Consider the following 9,225-nt stretch of genomic DNA (forward strand, 5'->3'; position numbering starts at 1 on the left):
TAAAACTGTCAAAATGACTTCTGGAAAAATTTGATTGTTAAGTTTGGAAAGCAAATTTAAATTGCCGATCGCTGTTCTCGAGTGCTCTTTCACCTTCGATTGCACTGAAACTATGCATTTCTAAAAGAATTATATTGATGTGAAATTGGAATCTGTTGTCATTCCTGAGACCTTTGCTTCATTTTTCAATATTTTTGGTAGAAGTGGTTCAGATTTTATTTTCAAAATTGTCCAATTAATGTCCCTTGTACTTATTCTTTCCAGCATCTCAACACTGTACATAAATTATGTTTTCTCTTGGCAGAAGAGATTCAGTGATCGCAATGGTATTGACTCATAGAACATAAAAGAGTATAGCCCAAGAAAAGCCTTTCGGTCCTTCATGCTTGTGCTGATCATGATGCCAATCTAAACTAATTTCATTTGTCTGCACAAAATCCACAAGTCTCTATTCCATAATGATGTAACAAGTAACAGAAAGACAAAATACTCTGCAGATGCTGGGGTCAAAGCAACACTCACAACATGCTGGAGGAACTCCGCAGGTTGGGCAGCATCCATGGAAACGATCAGTCAACGTTTCGGGCCGGAACCCTTCGTCAGGATTGAAGAGGAAAGGGGCAGAGGCCCTATAAAGAAGGTGGGGGGAGGGTGGGAAGGAGAAGGCTGGTAGGTTCCAGGTGAAAAACCAGTGAGGGGAAAGATAAAGGATCTTTATCCTTTAGAGTCTGTGCTCCAAACCTATTCTGGTACTGCGAAAATGAGATTTTCCGTTCCAGGACATCTCAAATGCCGTCTTTCTTTAAGGATCGTGGTTTCCCTTCCGCTGTCATCAATGATGCCTTCATCCGCATCTCCTCCATTTCCCGCACTTCGGCCCTCACCCCATCCTCCCACCACCACCACAGGGACAGGGTTCCCCTTGTCCTCACCTACCACCCCACCAGCCTCCGGATCCAGCACATTATCCTCCACAACTTCTGTCAACTTCAACAGGACCTCACCACTAAGCACATCTTTCCCTCTCCACCCCTCTCCGCTTTCCGCAGGGATTGGTCCTTCTGTGACTCACTTATCCGCACATTCATCCCCAAGGATCTCCCACCCAGCACTTATCCCTGTAAGCGTAAGTGCTACACCTATCCCTACACCTCGTCTCTTGCCACCATTCAGGGCCCCAAACAGTCCTTCCAAGTGAGGTAACACTTCAATTGTGAGTCTGTTGGGGTCATCTATTGCATCCAGTGCTCCTGGTGTGGCCTCCTCTACATCGGTGAAACCCGACGCAGATTGGGGGACTGCTTCATCGAGCACCTCCGCTCTGTCCACCACAACAGACAGGATCTCCCGGTAGCCACCCACTTTAACTCTGTTTCCCACTCCCATTCAGATATGTCCATACATGGCCTCCTCTACTGCCATGATGAGGATAAACTCAGGTTGGAGGAGCAACACCTCATATACCGTCTAGGTAGTCTCCAGCCCCTTGGTATGAACATAGAATTCTCCAACTTCCGGTAATTCCCTCCCCCTCCCTTCCCCTATCCCTATGTCACTCTGCCCCCTCCCCCAGCTGCCTATCACCTCCCTCATGGTTCCGCCTCCTTCTGCTATCCATTGTGTTTTCCCCTATTCCTTCTTCACCTTTCCTGCCTATCACCTCCCTGCCTCCCTTCCCCACCCCTTTATCTTTCCCCTTACTGGCTTTTCACCTGGAACCTACCAGCCTTCTCCTTCCCACCCTCCCCCCACCACCTTTATAGGGCCTCTGCCCCTTCCCCCTCTTCAGTCCTGACAAAGGGTTCTGGCCCGAAGCGTCGACTCATCGCTTCCACGGATGCTGCCCGACCCGCTGAGTTCCTCCAGCGTGTTGTGAGTGTTGCAGAGGCTGCTCCAAGAACATTGCAGCGGAGCTCCTGCGGACAGCAAAATAGACACAGCTTTGCTTGTTAGTATTACATCTGAGGCATAGGGCTTCAAATGATTGGAGGCATATTTATAAATGATCAAGTCTATGAGGCTGACTGGAATGCAGTCTTATAGTGCACTTCATGTGGTCAATAGTGATGAGTAATTTGAATCCTCAAGTCTCTGATCATCAGTGAAATAATGGGAATCAGCTTGCGGTGTGAGATAATGGGAATCAGTTTTGAATTACATCATGTGAGGTGATCGTCAGTGAGCATGTGAGTTCTCTTTATAAGTGCTCACAGGTGTCTGTGGCTATAGGAATGCACGATTCTTACTTTCTGCAAACACAGTCATGATCAGCAGAGCCCAGTTGGATGAACTTGCCTGCTAGCCAACACCAAACTAGATTGATTGGACAGTCTCTGAGAGGTTTTATCTGTTATTGCTGTGTAAAGGAGAGAGCTTCTCCTGGTCTCAGAGATCTTCAGTCTCTCACTGATGCAGTCAGAGGTTCCCACTTGCTTCAAAAGGACGTCAGTCAAACTGATGCCCAGGAAGAACAGGGTGATCTGCCTCAAATACTATCACCCAGTAGCATTTACATCTCCATGATGAAATGCTTTGAGAGGTTGTTCAGGGCTTGAATGAACTCTTGCCTAAGCAAGAATCTAGACCTGTTGCAATTTGCCTACCACCACAATAGGTTAACAATGGATGCAATCTCCCTGACTATCCACTCCATCTTGGACCACCTGGACAATAACAATACCAACGTCAGGCTGCTGTTTATTGATTACAGCTCTGTGTATAAAACCATTATCCCTCAATACTAATAAACAAGTTTCAAATCCTGGGCCGCTGACCCTCCCTCTGCACCTGGATCTTTCAGTTAATCTTTGGGGACTACAGTGAGTGCAGATCAGAAAAAAAACATCTTCTCCTTGCTGACAATCAACACCTCAAGAATGTGTGCTCGGCCCACTGTTCTACTCTCTCTAGGCACAGCTCAAACACCAACTATAAATTCACAGATGACTCAAATGTTGTTGGCAGAATCTCAGATGGTGACAAGGAGGCATAGAAGTGAGCTATATCGGCTCGTTGAGTGGTGACACAACAACAACCTTGGACTCAAAATCTGTAAGATCAAGGAATTGATTATGAACTTTAGGAAGATGAAGTTGGGAGAACACTTACACCAGTCCTCATCAAAGGTCAGCAGTGGAAAGAATGAGCAGCTTCAAGTTCCTGGGAATCATGCTCTCTGAAGATCTATCCTGGGCCCAACATATTGATGCAATTACGAAGAAGGCACGATGGCAGCTATGTTTCATTCGGAGTTTGAGGAAATTTGGTAAGTCACCAAAGACACTTGCGAATTTCTACAGGTGTACTGTGGAGAGCATTCTGACTGGTTGCATCACTGTCTGGTATGAAGGTGCCCATGTACAGGATTAAACTTCTCACTATGTCTTCAGTGCATGGCATTTGGTACTTTTACAATAAAACACAATATGGATTTGCACCTCATTTTCCATCTGGACACATTGCAGTTTTCTAAACTTGATTGAATTTAACCAATCCAAGTACCGGTAACACACATCAAAGTTGCTGGTGAACACAGCAGGCCAGGCAGCATCTCTAGGAAGAGGTACAGTCGACGTTTCAGGCCGAGACCCTTCATCAGGACTAACTGAAGGAAGAGTTAGTTTGGTACTTTGTTTTCTGTTCGTATCAGTTGATATTGGCGGAGTTTGTTTATTTTCATTGGCTTTTTTTTCTTGTTATTCCTCTGAGAGTAGAGGACATGGAGGACATACCCAGTAATACCTGCTGGTTGTGGTTTTCTTGCTTTCCCTTTCATAACTCCCACATGCTTTTGCCTATGGTCTCTTGTATAAGCTCTCACTCCCTCACTGCTCCCATTCACTCACTGACTAGATGACCTGTTTAGAATGTGGTCACTCTGGTTTTAAGTCATCAGAGACATCCCTCCTCACCCAACCTCTCCTTCTCAGTTCTGACAAAGGGTTTCAAACCTGAAATGTTAACAAATGTGGTCAGACCTGCTGAGTACTTCCAGCATTTTTTTTATTATTTTAGATTTCCAGCTTTGAGGTTTTCTTTAGATTTTCACTTCCTTTGTCACCTCCCCACATGAGGGCTCAGAAAGGGCTCAAGCCTCATGCATGTGAATCTTGATGCATTAGGACAGCTTCCAATCTTTAGCTGATTGCTATAACACCATTCTATCCACATATTGTCATACAATTATTTTTAAAAAGGTTATGGAATTTAGAATTTAATATTTCTATTTTTTTCTGTATTGTAGTAACTCATTAATAAGTAAATACAGATATCAACAAAATCAAAGCTGATCCTACCCTTGTTATTGAGGTCCCAAAGCATGTTCAAACCTTGCTGGTGAATTAAAAACAAAGGTAAAACTGAGAAGGCATAGGAAGGAAAGTTCAGAGAGATTCTTCCAAAGCCAACATCACTGAAGTTGTCGGAACTTTTTCCTTTGAGGAAATCTGATTTTATATCTGTCTGAGAACTTACAGCCTGCAGGGTAAACTTACATCTTTAGTTATTCTCAGTGAATAATTAGTTTTTTGATATTTGCACATTAAAGCCCCAGGATGTCCATGAGTGTATGTCACACATTCTGAACACTAATTAAAAAGCAAGTCACAACACAGATAAAATTAAAATATTAAGCTGCTGTAGGGGAATTACAGAGCAAATTTTCATCTATAGAAATTTAGGTTTATGCAGACAATAATGTCTTCTGCTGGTGAGAAGTAGCACTGAGTTAAGTTTTCAATTTGAAATGAACTATTTTGTTTTTAATTGACATTTTTATTTTCCTTCTTGTTTGCACATGTCAAATTTTACTAACCTTTGTGGGTGATTCAGCCTTTGAAGAATAAGGCTTGTTATGTTCTCTGTACTGTTTCTGGGTCTTCAGCAGTCTACTTCTCCTGAATTGAGCTGAATTTAATGCAGACATCTGTGGTGCAGCCTGATTAGTGTAGAACATTGCTTCCGTCTGAAAGGTATAAATGCTTGACAAAAAAATCTCTGACTGAGGACCATCTAAATTTAAATTCTCAGCAGTCAGTGAGACGTTGCATATTTGGTGTTTATCCTCATCATTAAATGAAGAAAAAGATGCTAGGAATTTGGAGCTACCCCTCATCTGCAGTCTATTTTTTGCTGGATATGCAGCAAAAATTCTGCATAAACTGTATTCATACTGCAAAGAACTGAAGCAGATTCTTCAGGACTGAAGGACATTCTCTAAGATATTGTAGGCAGGAGGGGTTGCCGATGTTGAACAGATCTACTGGGCTCTGCACTAAACTGAGGGTTTGTGGTCAGATTTCTTTTCCTGGACTTCTATTTTGAATGCCATTTGCTTGCTTTTATTGTTTGCACGCTTTGGTTTATTTTCTCTTTGCACATTGGGTGTTTTGACCATCTTTTTTTAATGAGTTCTTTTGCTTTTCTGTTTTGTGGCTGCCAGTAAGGAGATAAATCTCAAGATTGTATAATATATACATACTTTAAAAATAAATGTTCTTTGATCTTTGAACTTTGAGATTTCCCCCTTGGATACATTGTCTACTGGATACATTTTTCTCTGCCTATCTATATGCTTTTGAGATTTGGTCAAAAGATAAAAGATACTAAAAGATACTACCAATCCTCTCTTCAAAATCTTCCAAATTCATCAGAAGGATAAATGAGCCTCTTCCAGGCAACATCCCCAGCATTGAAGCTATAATTACAAGCAGAGTTGGGGTGAACAGATGTTCAGTTCAGGAAATACTAGAGAAATGTTGTGGAGATGATTGAAAGTGTTTTGAGGATTCATATCATCTCCCCAATATTCCCCAGCATGTGGGTTAGAGTGGGGAAAGGAAATTTTGTAAAGGCAATTGAGGTGGCCTTTAGGATATCACAGGGGAAAATGGTGGGATAATCAGTAACTAGGAGTAGGCTAGGTATGTATAGAGCCTTTAAGTAACACCAAAAAGGGCTTTAAATAAGGTGTTTAAATAAGGCTTCTAAACTCAAGGCAAAACCTGCCTAGTTTTAAAGCTTAGTTACAGTATGTAACATAAAGTCATCAGAAGCTGACCTTCTTAGTTTAATATGTTAAACTGAGCAGGTAGCTAAGGACACTAACTCCAAACAGGCATTCCTATTTTAAATTGGAAAAAAAACTGCAGATACTGAAAATCTGAAAATAAAAACAGAAGATGTCGTAGACACAAGAAACTGCAGATGTTTAAATCTGAAGTGGTATAATGGAGATACAAGTGACTGCATACACACAGAAAAAAGATTAAATAAAAATACAGACATTTTGGTTCATCTGGTACTTGTGTAGGGTAACATAATTGGGAGAAATGTACATAATTCACACCAGCTCCACTGAGTTGGGGTTTTGCTTTATGAGGCTGATGTGATGACATCTTTACACAGAGTTTTTAGCACGCTTTTGTGTATAGGTTTTGGCGTTCAATAAAATGAGTTGCAGGTTTCATTTAACATAAAATGCCTTACTTCGTTTTATTCGCAAAAACCTATTTTGGTGATGCTGGTTCTCTACAATGATTCCATAGTCATTGAACATGTCGGCTAATGCAGTTACTTTGAAACTGCCAGAGCTTTTGGGAGCAAAATGCCATTGCTTGGTTCATACAAGCTGAGGCCCAGTTCATGCTGCAAGAAATATCTGCTGATGACACCAAGTTCTACTATGTGGTAGTGTCGCTCTGCAGCTTCATGGTGGGGAGGGTGGGGAGTCTGCTAGAACACTCAGCTGAACACAATAAATACCGATCTCTGAAACTCACCTTCTACAGACTTTTAGACTATTGGAGTCTAAGTGTGCAAACGGTTGCTCTTCTTACCCGGTCTCACCGATGCTAGGCTTTTGGAGCAAATGGATCACATTGTCTCTCCTGGGAAATCACCATCCTTGTTTTATTTTTAAAGAACTTCTCAAGCAGCAAATGCCTGATCAAGTTCACGTAGCCCTCACTAATGCACCCATGAAGGACTACAGGGAGCTTGCTAAAATGGCTGATGGTCTACACCCAACTAGGCAGTGGTGCTTCAATCCTCCTCCCTTCTCTACCTCAATAAGCCTGATCAGCAAAGCCCCCAACATAAGGACACCTGCTTCTGCGAAACATATGATGTCAGGCATCTGATTTTACCACGCACGCTTTAGTATGAACGCTAGGAGGTGCCGACCGCCTTGCAGCTTCAACAGTGCCAGTGTGTTGGGACATCAGAGGTCTGTGAATACTGTGGATTCCAGCTGCCAGGGTCATCTGCTGTTCATTACAGACACCCTTTCAGGGTCACGCTTCCTCTATGACACGTGTGCTCAATTGAGTGTGTTTCCAGCATCGCCTAGATGAGAAGGCAAAGAGTGACGAAACCTCACAGGAGGCCACCAACAGTGGCAGGATATAGACTTATGAGACACAACGGTGACACCCTGCTTCAGTGGGTGATGTTACACATGGGGCTTCATCTGGCTAAGGTGGATAGACCTCTGCTTCAGCAGATTTCCTATGTGCCCAAGGACTGTCAGTTGATCTTAATAACTGCTGGCTCATGGATGTCAAGGACTTTGGGTTGTTACCTTGCTCCCCCCAGTAAGTTCGCCGCAACGACTCTATCAAGCGCATGCACCACAGCATGTGAGTTCACTTGACAGCTGGGTGAATTCCCAAATCTCACCGAGCCTACATTCTCCACTACAGTCACAAAACATGGGGTTGAGCACCACATTTCCACAAGTGGCCCATTGCGTGCCCGTGTGCGTAGACTGGACCCAGTTGGCAACTGCGAAGGCTGAGCTTGCTAACATGGGAAGACTCGGAATTGTACACTGATTGAATAGCCCCTGGGTTTCACCCCTCCATATGGGCCCTAAGTCTGATGGTGGCTGTCGCCCATGTGACGATCATTGATGCCTCAATGAGGCCACCACCCCCCATCGTTACCTGGTCCCACACTTACAATACTTTTTGGCACATTTAGCCAGAAAGTTATTTTCTCCCAAAGTCAGTCCAGTTAGGGGCTACCATCAAGTGTCTGCGTGCTCAGAGGACATTCCCAAAACAACTGTTATAACCCTGCTTGGCCTTTTTGAGTTCCTGCACATGAATTTGCACTGAAAAATGCAGCACAGACTTTCCAACGGCTGTTGCACTCTGTATTTAAAGGCTCAGATATTCTTTTTGTTTACTTGGAAGATATACTTGTCACCAGTGCATCGAAATCCAAACATGTATCCCATCTCTGCACACTTTTCGAGCACTTAAGACAAAATGGGTAGATTATTAATCCAGCTAAATGCCAGTTTGGGCTGTCAACCATTGACTTTCTTGGCCATTTCATCTCTGCAGAAGGTGCAAAACCCCTCCCATCAAAAGTAGCTGCTATTATGGATTTCCCACCGCTTCGCACCACAGGAGTTTTTAGGCATGGTAAGTTTCTATCAGCATTTCGTTTTGTGAACTGCTGAATTTAAACTCCCCCTGTATAGTGCTCTTAAAGGCAATACCCCTAAAGTAGTGCTTGACTGGTCACCGGACCTGACCAGAGCATTTGATGATACCAAACGAGCTCTTGCTAACGTCGCCCTACTGGTGCACCCACTGCCCAGCGCTCTCATAGCCATGACTACTGACGCTTCAGATGATGCTGCGGGTGCTGTGCATGAACAGTTGGTTAGAGGCGTGTGGCAGCCACTCACCTTCTTCAGCCGGCAGCTCCGTCCCCCTGAAAGGAATACAGCTCCGTGAGCTTCTCCGTCTCTATCTGGCTGACTGCCATTTTCATTTTCTTTTGGAGGGTCATTAGTTCGCAGCATTTGTTGACCACAAACCACTCGTGCACGCGATGGCCAAGATATCACACCCTTGGTCTGTATGGCAGCAACGCCACCTGGCCTACACATCCGAGTTCACAACTGATATACAATTTATCAAGGGGAAAAATAATGCTGTAGCCTATTGCCTCTCACAGCCAGCCACTGAGGCAAAGGGGTTGACTACGCTGGCATGGCAGCTGACCAAGTTTCTGACCCAGAGGTCCAGGCTTACCAAACAGCAGTCACGGGCCTGTGGTCGGCTGACATTAAGTTCGGGGAAGCTGGGGTTTCTCTCCCGTGCAATGTCTCAACTGGTCGCCCTCGCCCCATTGTGCATGCAAACTGGAGACGGACTGTCTTCTTTTTTTTTGGCGTGTGCCTGCGTGCATCTGCGTCTGTGCATGTGCGTC

This window comes from Mobula hypostoma, chromosome 12 (genome assembly GCF_963921235.1).
Source record: "Mobula hypostoma chromosome 12, sMobHyp1.1, whole genome shotgun sequence".
NCBI lineage: Eukaryota > Metazoa > Chordata > Chondrichthyes > Myliobatiformes > Myliobatidae > Mobula > Mobula hypostoma.